This window comes from Xiphophorus couchianus, chromosome 18 (assembly GCF_001444195.1).
Source record: "Xiphophorus couchianus chromosome 18, X_couchianus-1.0, whole genome shotgun sequence".
NCBI classification, from domain to species: domain Eukaryota; kingdom Metazoa; phylum Chordata; class Actinopteri; order Cyprinodontiformes; family Poeciliidae; genus Xiphophorus; species Xiphophorus couchianus.
Window position 1 is genome coordinate 27,062,535 of NC_040245.1, and position 16,943 is coordinate 27,079,477.

A 16,943-nucleotide genomic window follows, 5' to 3' on the forward strand; every position below is an offset into this window, starting at 1 on the left:
TAACTAAAATACTAATGATCGCCTTCACTGCATTTACAACAAGCCTCAGCTCAGGATGATTGGAAACAGAGGAAGCTGTAATATTTATTACTATTATTTTAGTAGTCAATAGTGGACAGTAGGCATCACAACATTTTTTTTCTACATGCATCATGGAGTGACTACTTCAATAACTTATCCAAAACATGACAAAAAAAGTTCTAGTAGGCAGCACATTCCTCCTCTTAAAAAGACAGGCGGATTAAAGTTATCAAAAGTACAGACCGCTACTTACTCACTTGATCTGCATAGCACAGAGGTCAGCGACCCGCGGCTCTTTAGCGCTGCCCTAGTGGCTCTCTGGAGTTTTTTCAAAAATGTTTGAAAATGGAAAAAGATGGGGGTGGGAAACATATGTTTTGTTTTAATATGGTTTCTGTAGGACAAATATGACAGTCATTCTTAACATTTTCCAATGCTATAAAAATGTGTAGAATAAATATTAAATTTCAACATTTCAAACTGTATTAACTTAATTTTATACTTTACCTTTTCAAAAGGCTGCTGCTTTAGTTTTATAACTGCAGGTTGTGTTTTGTTGCTCTCCGTTTGTTGCCTAGATAAGCGGCACGTTAAGCACGTTCCGCTTTGCTGTTTTTCTATCACACACTTTACGATGATTATTTACAAAGAGCGATCGTCGTTAAGCAAACTGCATTTTGGAGCAAATTTTCTGAGTTCCAAAAGAAAAAAAATGACCCTTTCCTTGTTGCTCATCATAATAAAAATGACATAAAATATGATTTTTTTATTGCATTTCTTTAATTTTATCAATGCAACGAAACAAAATACATTAATATTGTAACAGAAGGTAAACTTAAAGCATCATCGTACAGCAGAGTCACGTGGTGCGTCTTTCCGTCCAGGACGCACAGCAGGAAAAATAAACATTTAAACATGAATGCTAATTATGCATACACTTAGTCATTTTGATAATAGGTTATATATAATAATATATATAATAAAGCCTGTTTTGCCTTCATTATAAAGCTTATATAAGGCTTTTAATTTTTTTGTGGCTCCAGACAGATTTGTTTTTTGTTTTTCTGGTCCAAAATGGCTCTTTCAACATGTTGGGTTGTCGACCCCTGGCATAGGAAAATAATTCCACCGTGTGATAGGTGGAATCTTCGCCTCAGCAGAAACAAACTAAAACAGGTAAGGCTTATGTTTATTCACAGTAGTATTGATAATGTCAAGATCTAAATAAATCTGTGTTTTTTTGGTCACTGATTAGTTAAACTAGCTAAAGTCACCACTGACGACCTCGGTTGCTGTGTAGACGCAGCTTTGCATTATGTTTTACACATTAACTCCGTATTTCTCTGTAGTGTACCATGGCAATCAGACTTAACTGCATATATTTCTACCAATAAAAATCGCTTAAACAAATACAACAAAGTCCTCTAAAAACTAGCAGGGAAACGTAGCCTCACCTAATTGAATTTCGATCTCTTGCCATTGCTGGCCCTACCCAGAAGGAGAACCACATCATGGCACATTTCAAAAATTTCTTCTTCCTGGATTCTTTTTTAAATGAAACCTTATAAAAGTTAAGTTGTAGCCAGCCTCCATGTTGATTAGCAGATTCAGTAACACTTTGGCTAAGCTAAGATTGGACAAATTCAAAAGATGCGTGGACAGTAAAACGATGCTACAGGGTTTTACCCTTCAGATGTTTTTGTTTTGTTTGATGTGAATCATCCCCAAGCATCATGTTGCCACCACCATGTTCCATAAGGATGTAGTGTCACAGTTTTATCGTCTTGCTGCAAGGCACTAGTGCTAAAAACTTTGTCACCGTGAATTAACATTTCTAGACACTGATCAAATGTTGCATCTGCAAACAAATTGATGTGCTTTTCCTTCAATGCTTCCATGTTTAACAAAATCAACAAGAAGGGAGCTGCACAAAATACTTGCCTGCGATTCTAATTGCTACAACAGATAATTAACATCCGCCAGACAGTCCTTCAATACTATTAGCCTGCTTGTACCACTTTCCGTTTGCAGAGGGAAGCAAGATAATGGCAAAAAGTAAGAAAGACATCACTTTGTTAGCACTATCTCGGCGCTCGCCGCCTCCTTTCAGATCCACATTGATTTTGTGGCAAGAAAATCAGTCTCTGCTTTTATTTGGTTGTGTGCGTTCCAAGTCATCCGAGTTAATTGCTCAAAAGAGTGGCTTGCAGCATTGAACCGTCGAGACGCATGTTAATTTCACCTCAGTTTCACGGCTACCGTCTATCACTGTACGTCATGGTGCAGGATCACACGCGTGACAGAAATTTCTAACACCGATGTCCGACGGGGAAGAAGGCGTTCTGATCAACGCCTCAGATCACATAAAACACTCCCTTTGTTAACTTGACTGCCGCAGGCGTCGGTTGGAAGGCTAACGAGACGTGCGTGAATCTTATGGCAGGATTGACATTCCCATAAAGCAAAGTTGTGCCTATCCATTGTTAAGAAAAATGATTAATTTTAGACTTAATACCGTTAATCTTACGCATGTGTAAAAAGGGTAGGTTTGATACTCTTGTTTTGAACCGGACAGACAGGGGTTAGAATGCAGATCACTAAATGGGGCCTTTTGAGGCCCGGCTAGAACACAGAGCCATAAATTCGCATTCCTGCAGGCAGTTGGGGGGAGACCTGCTGGAGGCCAGCATCTGCGATGGTGTGAAACTAATGCAAAATAGAAGATTGAAACCCCTTAACATTTAATTTCTAAGTATTAATACCATGTTTTTACTGAAGATTGTATTATCTCATTTTAAAACTACTATAGGATGAATGTATTTGAAAAACTGTATTATCTGTGACGATATTAGAAGCAAATGGAAATTGTTTGAATGAAAATGTTTTCTTTACTATTAGAAAATGGCGCAGGAATTATACTTTATTTTGTCCTGTGGATTTTATGTATTATTTTGGCAGAACTCAATCTTTTGGGGGGCTGACTGTGCAAAAGCAAAAACTGGGGTTTGCAAAGATAACATTTCTTGAAAAAATTACCAGATGCAAGTCCCTTCGAGAACGTTAGGAGAAATAATGGAAGAGACGTCAGATTCCGAGGGTGTCTGCGAAATCTTATCTTAAGACTCTCGGCGCCGGGGACATCCGTACCTGGTATCCTCCAAGATTAACTGGTCCGCCCTTGTCTCTTGACAGAAACCAGACGCCTTTGGAACTTCGCTGTAAATTAGGAGACTTCTCAAGTTTCCCTTAGTCCCTACGGGAGTTTCTAATTGGTTAAAGAGCGGAACGCCTTAATTGAATATATTAAATTCAAGAAACACCTACTCAGTATAAAAATTCCAGGTCAGCCCAGAGAGAGAGAGAGAGCGGCCGCTATTTTTGCCTTTTTTGTCTTTGTTTCGTGTTTGTTTGTCTTCCCCTTGTGTGTTTTATTTTTATGAGAAAAATGCATATCTCTTTCCTCTGCAGCTTTGTTGTTCATTGCTTTGTATGAGATTAAACTCTGTGATCTGTGACGTCAACACGCTTTGTTGTTGTTTCGTTTTAGCAGCACGCCGTCGCTGCCCGTCGCCCACGGAGAACGTCACTCGCCGAGGACTCGGGAGATTAAAAGAGGAGAAAACCAAACGTTTTATCCAAAGCTAGCATTAAATGATCCTCTTTTTTAAAATCATTCAATAACTTTTTTTTTTTTTTTACCTTAATAGGAAGGTGACATGTCTGACAGCTGCCATCAGCGGAGGACTTTCAACCTCCAGTCTCCCGAAGGTTGTTCAGAGATGAGTGTCATCATCCTTTTCTATACATGTGGAGCCACGAACAACAACGTAAAAAAGGATTCGACTCAGCTGAAGAAGGGAACACAGACAATCTGCTCTGCTAAGTGAAAGGATGTATTTGGATATTTTTCTACACAAAGACACTGATATTGATTTGAACCTCTGTGTGTAATGGTCCATTTCTACTGTTAGTCCATTTTTAAGCTTACAGAGAAAGTCTTTCATTGAGGTGAAACAAGAAAAGTTTTCTTTTTTTAGTTGTTTTGCTCCTTAATGAATGTGAATTTCTTCTCGACATTTATCTTCTTTCCCTTCCTCCACAAATAATGTTTTGCTTTTAAATAAAATGATTTTGTGTGTGTGTGTGTGTGAATTTTAAAGATTTCTCCGTGTGTTTATTTTTTGTTAAATTGATTAATTCAACTGTATCGACCTTCCAGACCACAGAGGTTTTTTTGGTTCTAGTCGACTCTGCATCCCCGTAACCAGAACCAAACCAGGAGAAGCAGCGATGGGTCTACGCTCCTCTAATCTGGAACAAACTTCCAGAAAACTACAAAAATGCTGAAACACTCAGTTCATTTAAATCAGGATTAAAAACTCACTAGCTTAGAGTTGTTTTCGATTAGTAACTATAACATCATGAGGCGTAGTGTGGTTTTCCTTTCTTTTCCACTGCAAAGTAATGCTTGCTTGCTTTGCTTGTTTGTGGCTCAAACCTCAAGGTTCCAACAACACTTGCGGTGCTAAGAAACAACTTTATCGAAGACCGACGTGTTCCGACCTGTGACCCTCGTCAGGGTCAGGCCACAAGCCGAAGCGCATTGGTCGACAAATAAAGTGTTTCTTTGCACTTCGGGTGCCGCTGGATTCTTCCCCTCAGCAAGTTTTTAATCCTTTCAATGCAGTCTGGGAGCTGGTGAAGTTGTGCCAGAAAAGTTTGAAATGCTTTGCCTAAAAATGTTGAAATGAAACCTATTGTCAACTTGGTTCGAAAACACCCAACAAAATGTTGACAGCCGCATTATTTGCCACAAAGTGGAAATATTGCTGCAGATTAGTGACTCCATGGCGTTGTCCCCGCCATTTGAATGCTAAACTAAACTGAAGTGCACTATTTGATAACTAGAATCAAATTGAAATGTATTGACTTTAATATTGCCTGCATGATTGGGCTGAACTGCCGGGGAGGGATTGTTTTTGTTTTGCTGTTTTGTTTTTTTTACTGTTTCTTAAGAGCTACTTTCTAACATTGCCATCGTAGAAATGGATAATTGAATTAATTTGAAATGACTTGAATTTAGCTCAATTAAATTCAACTGAACTGAAATGAGCATCCTCGTATCTGAATGTGCAAATTTCTCTCTCTCTCTCTCTCTCGTAAAACAGTCCACAAGAAGATACTAAAAAGAATTTTCCACAGTTGGTTCTTGGACAAAGACCAGAACTTTCTGCATAGTTCTTTGGACTGATGAGTCTGAAATCAAATTACGGTTTGAAACCGTCTTGAAACCATCTGTAAAAAGAACAAAACTCATGAAGCAGACCTAACTCCTGCAACATTGATGACCCGAAACATTCCAGTGCATTCACCAAAGACTATTCAATGGTGATTTCTGGGCCAAGTCAAAGCCCAGATCTCATCGGTATGCTGTGAAATGACTTGGAAAAAGGCAGTCCTAACAAGGAAGCCCCTTAAATAACTCACAGTTAATCTTGTTAAAGTTCATATGGTGACATCAGGCCTAAACATATTTAATCAATGGAACCGTTAAGGGATTAAGTGTCCAAAAAAATAAAATGGATTTATTGAAAATGTTTTTTCCCCACATTTCAGCAATCACAAAAATGCATTCTGGGAAGTAAAGATTTCTACATGATCTAAACTGAAATAGCTAAAGAAGTTGATACTCTGTGTGACAGATGCACACTGGGATCAGCCTTACCGGCACATTATGTTTCATCTGTACATCATAACATATTGGATACTAGTTTTCAAACCCCGTCTGAAATTTTGAAAAACCAGGTGAAGCCTGACCCACTTCAGCCGATTTTGGTGTTGAATTTATTGGACACACAGGAGAGAAGGATCTGTTTTATGACTTTAGTGGCGCAGAGATAGATTTTATTATGTTGGAAACATAATAAAATAACTTTTAATGAGTTATTTTAGGACATTTAAAATAGGATTAAATTATACTAATTTTGTTTTTTTACTAAACTTGGCAGTCCTTTATAAATTATTTCAACACAATAACACAAACATATGATTCTTTAGTTTGGTACCGCCGTGTATATAATGTTCTCTGATGTTTTGCTCTTTTGTTTTTGTGGATGTATTTTTGTACCATGACGAAACAAAACTGAGAAAATAATGAAAAATGTATTTATAAAAAGATTAATGTTGTGATCAACTGTGGACTGCAGGTTGCAATTGCTTTTTCAATCTCTGTAAGAACTTCTCTATTTATTATTTTACTATTTTCAATAACAACTTCTTCTATAAAAGTGTATCTGCGTGAGGCTGAATTAGACATTACCAGGGAAACTCATGTAGAAAATATTGGTTACAATATTAATAATAAAATTTTAAAAAGGCTATGAAGAAAATTTGTTGCGCTCAGGACTTAATTTTGCTTAAGCCCAAAGGCAGAAAAAATGCTTGCTATCCTGTGGAATAAAGTCAGCAGGATGTACCACAAATGTAAAAAAAAAATGTACCCAGCAGAGTTCTTTACCGTTTTCCCCAAAGTGTGAGTTAGAAAATCAGGCCTCCAAATCACATCCCTGTAGCTCTGACAGGAGCGGTGAGGCAGCTCTCTGAGTGCCACTCCATCACAGGGGACTGGTGGTGTAACGCTCCTCGTGTCAGCATGCCAATCTCTCCTCACAGCTAAAAATAAGATGTTAACGGAGGGGACGGGTGTGCAGGGGGAAAAACATGGTTTAAAAATGCCTCTCAACTTTCTTAGGTGGCAAAGTTGTTCCAGCACAAAGACTTAAAGAGTATCCACATCTCCTCATCAACTTTTCTCCATCGCTTCAAACCCCCAGGGAGGCGACGACTGGAACCTGAAATAAAAGTTGTTACAAGCAGAAATATTACCTCCGTCGTTCGGCATGTGCAGGAGATGCGGCCTTTCAAGATTTTTCTCCTTACAGGGAGCTTGAGATCAAAGGGCTTGAAATCATTTGGAGGGGCTGCAAAGTCATGAATTTATAAATCAAAAAGAAAAAGAAAAAAAATGAAAAATTGCAGACATTCCTTCAAAACATGAGGTCCGTTTTCTTTCATGGGTAAGCAGCATGTAAACCAACCAGGGGAATTCTGGTTGCACGTTAAGGCTAATTAGTAATGTCTCCAAATTCTCCAAACTCTGCACACTTAAAGATGTCAGATTTAAAAATAAAATTTAAAAAAAAGCATTTGCTCCGTGTCCAACCTTCTTGTGGGGGAGTCCTTGGTTTGTCATTGAAGTAATTTAGCTCAAAGTGTTTGTTTCACACCCGTTGATGTCTGAGTTTCCACATCATGAGAAGAAACGATGCCTTTAATTCGCACTATGGAGAAAAAAAAAGGCCATTATTTGGAGGGGAGCGTCTGTTCGGCGCTAACATGCTGTGACGCACATGCAGACTTTAACAGCATCCTCCCAGAGAGTCTTGGATCCACTTTAATGCTCCCTGGACATGACTTAGCGTTTATCATGGAGCAGCCACACAGTTTCTGTCGCGCACGTGCCTGCGCTACAAACATGAGGCCATATTGGAAGTGTTCAACCTCAAATGTACCGCAATTTTTCTTCACTGCAGACAAGCTGACCAAAGCATTCAACAAAAGGAACCTCATAAACTGTCAGTTTGTAGAAGAGGTGTGCTTATGTAGTCATGTGTGGTTTTGAGGGGGGTTTTTTAGCATATATGAGGTGTTGCTAAATCGTTTTCTCAAGAATTTGGAGAATTAGTCATTAGCTGCTTGCCGTAATTTGCGGACTATAAGCCGCTACTTTTTCACATGCTTCAAACACTGCAGTGCGGCTAATGTTCTTCTCACCAATGGGTTTCGAAAGGCTGGACAGCTGTGTGATGAAGAGGACGGCACAAGCTCAAGAGCGAGATCAAAGTAACAGTAAGAGCGACAGCGAAAGAGACTGAGGGTGTGTGTGTGCGTGTGTGTGTGTGTGTGTGTGTGTGTGAGGCCAGGGACGCCTGCAAGGATATTATGAGAGAGCACAATGACACCACTCTTTTTTTGGGAAACAGGTGAAAGAGATAACTGTTTAAAACACGGTTTGCTCATTTTTAGCTAGTTTCACTACACAGTTAGATTTAGCTTACCAAAGAAGCGCCGCACCGGCAAATAAACAAAGGTAAGGCTAGCTTTATCGCACTAGCTAATGGAAAAAGCAGCCAAGTAAACCAACTAACAATTTTTTTGTATGTATGACGTACATAAGCTAACACACGCAGATACTCAGATGCACACGGGATATTTTGACACAAAAATAAATTTGTTTTTTATTAATATTTTAAAAATAGAGGAGAAAAAAATCTAATATTTGTAATAAAACATTTTTTTAAAAAAAGGAAAACAGCTCTAAAAGCATATTACTGGTACTTTTAGAGTCATTCTTTGTGGAAATTCAATGCAAATATTGCAGGAAAACGGTAAAAACCTGCATTGTTAATATATGAACATTAAAAATATTAGCTGTTTTTTTTTCTTTTCTATTTTTTTTTATCGCCAAAGTTATTAAGAGCTCTGGTGGAAAGTGCAAAGTGCCACTCGTGAGTTGCACAGGCTCAAAACATGTTGAGCCTGCTTTGACTCAACATGTTCCAAACTTTTCAAATCTCAAAATGTTTTATTGAAACATAGATCGTCTTTTGCTGGAAAAACTTGAACGGCTAAGCAGGATAATGACAGAAAATAATGCAAAACCAAAATAGAACCAGTTGACCACATCAAATAGTTTAAAATGGTCAAATTAAAGCTTGCATTAAAAAAAAGAAAAAAAAAAGTTTTTTTGCATTGGCCTACATTACTGCAATTAAAGTTTACTTGCTTATTTCTTCACTGCTGCTAGAAGTATTAGAAAGTATTAGAAATAATATTTCATTAGTTTTAAGCACTTCTTTCTATTCAAATGACTACAGTAAAGTCAAGCAAAAAAAAATTCTCCATCAAACTGAGACTAATTGTTACCAAAACTAATTAATCCGAGTTAACTCTCTGCCTTCGCATGTGTCCTAAAAGTGCAAATGCAAAGAGAAACTCACACCTTAAAAAAAAATTTAAAAATAGACCTTTTACATCTGGAGCAAGTCCATTTCTGACACAGAGCAGGTCAGATGTCTTTCCTGATACCTGAAGTGCACTAAGCATTTTGTCAGCATGTGTCACAAATACACGGATTCAACATGACAGAGGCCTCCGACCCGGAGGTGAGAGGTTCTCTCTCTGCCACTCAGCCTTCCCAGACGCTCGCTCTCCGTGACGCACCGGGTCACGAGGGCAACCGTCCGCGCGCCAACCGCAATTGTAAATTTAATTAGACGTTTGCCACTCTCTGAAATGTACGACGGAACGGGAAGCAAACACAATGAGTCCGAGTCCCCACGGGTTCGCCCGTATCTGCCTTCTGTAAATATTATTTATTATCACTCCTCGCGCCGAAGGGTAACAATGTGCAAACAGCGAGTGAAGAGTTTCCTCAATTCCCGAAGCGCAAAACTAAGCCTTGATTACCTCTCGTGTGATGACCCTTTGCAGCAGACTTCAGAGCATCTCCCCCCCAAACTCCTTCCTATTTCATGGACTCTTGACAACAGAAATGTGAGGATTAACATAGTCTCCCTTGACAATGTGGAACTGAAATGAAAAGTAAACAAAAACAGTGCCCTCCCCCCGTCGAGTTTTCTGCGACAGAAAACTAAGTGTTGCATATTTTCAATGGGACGTTCCTTTAAGCCTCACCAGCTCGGCTCATTTATTTGCCGCAATGCTGAACAAGGATTAGTATTTGTGTTTTTAATGTGATGGGGAATGCCATTTTAAGGCCACTGGTATAGGTTTGTAGTTCTTGTGTAATCCCATTGGTTGGAAACTATGGATTTAAGGCTTAAATATGGTTGTATGATTTCATTCTTGGCCACTGAAGCGACTTTACAGAGGGGAAACCTGAAAGGAAACAACTTAAAACTAAAAAGTAACAAGAATTTTACTGGTCTCCTTGTGTTTTTGGGACATTCAGTCGAAAGTGAAATCACGTGTGGCTTGCTAATCTGCAACATTTTAGCATTACTTTAAGCACGCCCATTCAAAGTCAAACAAAAATCAACAAGTTTTGTGAAAAATCCTTTGCAGTCAGCGCATAAACCCACCGACATCAGCTCATACTTTTCTGTCTTATCTCCCTCCAAAGACTCAACGGCAGAGTCAGAGGAGTAGAGCGGTTTGATGCGGTTGTCAGGTTACTTTTCACACAAAGGAAATATCTGAATTCGCCCAAAAATTTATAGCCAACAAGTCCCACTTTAGATCTAAAGTTGAAACATGCGGTTTGCATCCACATACAGGTAAAGGAGGAGACTTGTGTATTTTCTTTTTTTCTTCTTCTCAGCAGTGTGAGAAGGCTGACGCCGTGCAGGTAAAGTGGTGCAGCAGGTACATCAGAGTTGGGAGAATACAAAATCAGCACTTTTTTTCTAGAGGTCTTGCAAATATTTTATTTGATTTTTTTCACAAAAAAATGTGAAGGCATGAAGCCGCAAGAGAACAGATGGAAAATTTTCCCTAAACACATAATGGCTTTGAAAGTCATTAACTTTGATTTAGATTTTTTATTTTTTTAGCTTAGAGGTTTTGAAGCTGCTGCTTCTTTCATGGTCGAGCATTTCTCTAGTGATTCTATGTTTTTTTTTTTAAAGGGCTATGGTAATTTCTTTCTTTCATGTAAGGGTGAAAATTTCTGTAAGATTGATGAAATGGAAAACCGTGTGGTGTTCGGATGGATGCTGGGCTTAAATGGGCAGTAGTCCAGGACTACTGCCACCCAAAAAATCTTTTGGGTGGCCAAAAGATTTTTTATTTATTTTTATGAATTTGTGTTTCGCAAAGGTTTATACAGAACTCATAGACCCATATTAGATGAGTTGTACTGTAGTAAAGGGGCAGTATTATATGTTTTCCAGGCATATATTAGCATTTTATAACTCAATCAAGTAACTATGTTACCTTTGGTTATTTTGTGTTAAAATGCTCTATATCAAATATGACTTCAAATAAAGTTGACTGTGTAATTTAACACCTTGAAATTGGGTCTCTGTCTCTCCTCTGTTAACCCTTTCACATCTTTACCAGCGTTACTGAGAAGTATCTCGTATAATGGATTCAGTTCCACCAGGTGTTTGCTAATTGCTGCTAGCTAGTGTGACAGAAACTCAAAAACTGCCTCTCTGAGGAGGAGCTTTGTCTCAAAGGCGGGGCTAGGTTCACCCAGGTGTTTCTGCACAGCCTAATGGTTGCTGTGGGAGATTAAAGGATTTCTCAAACATGCATGAAAGAATCAAGGCAACACTCCAGGTATGTTTTTAATGAGTGAATAGCATTAGAACATGATGTAAATATTATTTCACATAGTACTGCCACTTTAATATTTAAGGATTTTTATGAATATAAACAATGCTCAATAGTAGGTAAAAAAATATGAAGTTATAGTACTTTTAATATGTTTTTTTATTTTTTATTAAGGAACACTACCAGTTATAAACCGACCACGCATTAATTCATACCCGCCGATGTATTGGATTAGCTATGGATGAGTGCACCAAAACTGGTGTCAACCCAGGGCCCCATCCTTCTAGATCCGGCCCTGGACGGATGGAAAATGTTCACAAACCTGCAGCTGTTCCACTAAGAACACGATATAAATAAGAGTCACAATAATACAAATTCAATCTTTGGCTTAATTCAGCAATAAAACAAGTCTGCATGTTAGGCTCTATTTCTTGCAATGACAGAAATCCAATTTAAAGGCCCCGTGGCTGCCGTTAATAATTGTCTGTCATGTGAGCGGCTCCTAATGAGCAGAGGTGACCGCTGATTTGTACATCTGAAATAGAAGAAAGGACTAAAACTGCAATGATGACTGAGAATCGATTTGCAATCCACCAATCAGTACATATGAGCACTGTGAGTAATGCTCAGTGCTCCACAGGCTTCCCTTCTGTTGTCAGAAAGGTACTTCACTTCTACTTGGTCAGGCTTTTCTTAACATACTTGTTCAGTTCTTATTTAGGACCAGTTTCTGTGTACTTCCTGTTCAAACGTAATAGCAGTGACTCCATTTCAGCTAGTCTGACAGTCCACTGTAAAACCTTTTCATGTCATAATCAATGTCTGCCAATCAGAGAGGACCGGGATCACATATTCAGGTCATTTACTCCGTTTTTAATCTCTGCTGTGAGAAAATATGCTGCTAAATGTGCACATATCGAACCAAAGCAATCTGTCATTTTCACCTTTCGAGACAAAAACATGCCGAGTTTAATTGCAGCCAAACCGATTTCTGGTTTCTAAAATGCACATCGCGGAAAAAACTAATACAATGCGTGACATGCCACGTTATATTTTAGATTAATAGTGTTTTACATTATTGATCATTTCATAAAATGTACATAGACGCCTGACTTTAAGAGTTTAGCTCACCAGGTATATGAATATGTACTGTATGCATGCGCTCTCCCTGTACTGATTAAACCTTATTAAGAAGGAAAATATGAATAATGGATGATTTGTTATGATGCATCTTGCTGAGAACGCTCCCTGACGTTACCGGCTGACTGCCTGTTGGGCCGTGACAAACATCAGGAAAGTTTCTTGGCAATTACTGGGAACGTGCAACAGGTAATCTATGTGAAATCTGTAGTTTCAGTATGTTCTACTTACAAATGCACCATATACTGTATGGTAGGGATGATGTGTCTGGGAGATTTGTGATAAATAAAATAATCTCACCTCTGACTGTCGGTCAGGTAGCTTTTTTTTCCATGTAGCGCTAAACATGCATCAATTACATATACACACACTTCTTGTAACAACATAGCATCTGACTTGTTTATAGCTGGAACAATTTACTCCCCGCCGACATCATCACAGGCTCTGTGTTGCAATAAATGGGCTAAAAAAATATTTTAAATTTCTCCCATCACTACCTGCATTCTGTTACCTTTTCTCTGAAGAAGCTGACATGTTGTTAGGCGAAAGAAAAATCTTGTCCCTACCAGCTCAGGAAGCCATCTTTATGGATTAGAGAGGCTGACAGGTATGTCAATATTTGTAAGGCCAATTTCAGCAGCATACAGGGGGTCCCATTTATCCCGTCAGGAGCGAAATTCGCCCCAAAAGGCTGCTCAGTTCTGTGACAACACTTGCCCTCCTCCCCCCACACACCTCAAAGATGCAATTGCTGATTTGTAATATAAAATTCAAAGCGTTTCCCTTAGCGGAGATCTTCGAGGACTTTTGGACGCCTTTCATTTTGAACGGCGTGATGCAATTCCACCTTGAAATCCGACATAGTGTGGAGCCTTTTTTTTTTTTTTTTTTTAACTACGCTTTTAAGCGGGAAAGGTGGAAAGGCATCCAGATTTTTTTTTTTTTTTTTAATCACAAAAAAAAACAATCAAAACTTGGTGCAAACTAAACAATTTTCTTTGAGCATAGAAAGCCGGACGGGCAGCGATTATGTGACGGAAGACGGGCGATTGGTCTGACAAAACAGGAAGAGACGCGCAATCTAGAGGGGAGATGAGCATTAGATTTATTCTACGCAAAAGTCCCCCGTTTCTCCTCGATGTGAAAGTCAAAGAAACGGCTTCATTTCATCGGACGGTGTCTGTTTTAAACAGATTACATACATATGGGACCGATTCTGCCGCCTTGTATTTGACAAACAATATAAATAAAACAATATACATGAGGGCTGTTAGATTCCACTTTTGAAAGGGTTTCTGATTATTTTATCATTTTCTCTATACGCAGTGTTGTAAGACGGGTGGGGTGGGAGGGGGGGTGAAAGAAAAAGAATGTTTTACTAATTATTTCTCAAGGTGCCCAGCCATGCAGACAGTATTCATTTTATCTCCTAGGTAATAAAACATTCACTCCCTCTTGTACTCATGTCTCACCCTGGAATAATGGGACTGAAAGAAAATCTGTTTGTGAAGGTGATAATGACATCCGAGCTCAGCAGCCAGCGTGCCTAACCAACACTGTGCTTCAGCTCACCTGTAGGTTTTGGAATATATGCTTTGAAAAATAGTTGGGGTTTTTTTCGTTGTTCTCTGAAAACAGTCGTGGCTTAAATACACACAACGGCAGCGGCTCTATTGATTATATGTCTTTTTGTTTGCCGATTGTTCAAACACCATGAAAAATGTGTTCTGTGCTGCCAAACGTCCACACAGCGCGGCATTAATGATTTCAGCAGGCGACATTATTGCATTAAATTCCCACGTCGCATTTAATAATTGTGGCTGCGGCGCATTGACGTCCCGTTCACGCAGCTGTCAGGATTCGCCGGCTCAAGCCATTAAAAGATGTGGTTTAATGGTTTCCGGTGCAAACCTCCTTTCAGGCAATCTGAGTTATGGCTTTCAGCTCCACTTTTTTTATTTTCAGATAAATAATTTAATTATGTTTTAATCAACTGATTCAATTAATTTCAGCTCGCTGTTGGGAGTCAGATATTCAACTTGTTGTGTTGCTTATACACAAAGAAAGAAGCAACCCTGACTCCCACTCCTTTACTTTCGTACAACATAAAGCAATTGATTAAGCAGTTCGTAATGACAAAGTTTCATTAATCTGTTTTGTTCTTGTTTTCTTTTATTTACGTTAAATCTTATAATGTCTTTGGTGCCTAATTGTCCAGCAAATGAGATTGCTGCAATAAATTAAGTTTTTTTCTCCACCAATTTTTGAAAAGGGTAATAAATAATTTAGATTTTAAAAAAATATCAAATTTAAATGAAACTACAAGTATCAAGGTTACAGCTATTCCAATTGCTGGTGCACCTTTTGCTACCATATTTTTTTTTCTTCCACTCAACTTTCCTTGGATGGAGAACTCTATAAAGAACCACTTTCTTTAACAGTGATCTTTTGAGGCTTGCACTTTCCTGTTATGGTGTTTTTCTAACCCTGGTCCTCAAGACACAAGTGTTGTTTCTACTGATTTGAACTGATGGCCGATAAACAGGTTTTTGCTCAGCTGCAATTATCTCAATCAGATGTGTTGACATTGAAAACATGCAGGACAGTGTGCCTTGAGGACCGAGGTTAGAAAACAAATATCAAACTGAGACCAGTTAGAGCACAGGTGTCGAACCCCAGTCCTCAAGGGTCGGTGTCGTGCTGCGTTTACACGTTGCAGGATACTGGCCCCCACAGGAATGAAATTTAATACCCATGATTTAAAGGCTCAAGAAAACTTTATAGGTGTCCGGCAGTCTAGCACACAGATATCTAGCTAGGTGGTTTGATAGTTCCACAGTTATCTAGCTAGGTAGCTAGATAGCTAGTCACACAGGTCAGGGTTTCCCCCACAAAACTTGCTAAGTCCGGTGCTTGGGGCAGTCGGGCAGTCATTCAGCTCCCCGCTATGTTTTTGAGGTAAAACATTTTTATAGTTGACAGGGAATTTGAAAACATCACTTGATAGAAATGCGTTATGGGAAGACTGGAAGATTAATACCTAAACACAAACTGTAAAGTCTTTTTTTGTTTAAAAAAAGGGCCTTCATTAAAAGAAGGTAAAATAAATTAACAATGCTAAGCCTGGTGGGGGCACAAGTAAGGCCTGGTGGCCCGCCAGGCTTATAATACACTGGGGGAAACCCTGCAGTTAGCTGGCATAGATAGACAATTACACAGTTACATAGCACGCAGTTACATAGATAGTTACCAGGTTCTAGCTAGCTTATTGCCTTTTTTTAAAAAAAACTTTACAGTTTGTGTTTAGGTATTAATCTCCCAGTCTTCCAAAAATGCATTACTATCAAGTAATATTTTCAAATTTTCTGTCAACTTTAAACATTTTTTAAGTCAAAAACATGGCGGCCTGCTAGATGACTGCCCTAGCGCCCCAAGCACCGGGCTTAGCAAGTTTTCTGGGGTAAACCTTGGACAGTTTTTTTTTTCACTGCTAAAACAGCCAAACATTTCTTTTCTGAAGTGCTAAAAGTCAGCACCATATTTTCAGACACTGAAAGACATAAAACTTGGGCATAATGCCAAAAACCTATCAAGCGCACACGGCCTGTTCTATTTTTCTTTATATTCATTATTTTTTCACTTGCTATATATCTTAAGTGAAAAGGTGAGGTATTGCTTCAAAACAAATATGCATTTATGAGTCCGAGTACTGAAATAAACGTGCCCTCTACATCTAGTCAAGAAGGAATATTTCTGATTGGGACAATTGTATGTTGTGGTTTTGCCTCTGTTGACCAAAAGGCTTTAGTTGCTCATTAAAGTGGCATAATTAAAAAAAAAAAAAACTCTTGACTGAGTCCAAAGCTTTGAATCCACTCACTGAGGTGCAGCTGGAAGCAAGACATGGGGACGGTTGATGGTTCTGTTTGATATCAGGGAAGAAAGGAGTGCAATTAGAGTTAGAAAGCAGATGTGAGGGTCACTGAAAAACCGGAAGTCCGATTCATTAGGAAAATCTTAACTATTACACAGCAGGTGTGCTTTTCGACTAAATGATCATTAAAAAAATCTGAAATTATCTTGTCTCGTTCCGAGTCGCCCTTACATTCAATTAGATGAAGGAATAACGTTACAAGCCTCGAAAGGAAATTTTTAAAAATGTAATCACCCTGATTCTCTCCTCCATGCTGTAGTCTCCATGTCTGAGTGAAATATTTTCCCTCAGAAGGGCATCCAGGAACACGCTTAGCAGAGGATCTGGAGCTAACCGCCGTTCTGAAACCACTTGCAAAGCGTGATCAGTCAGAATGCAGCTCTGAGAAGGAATCCAAGCGAAGGAGCTAGGAGTCATTACAAATTCAGATCTCTGTGTGGAGACACACATTAAATTTGTAGCTACCGCTGGATTTTATCTCTTGAAAAAT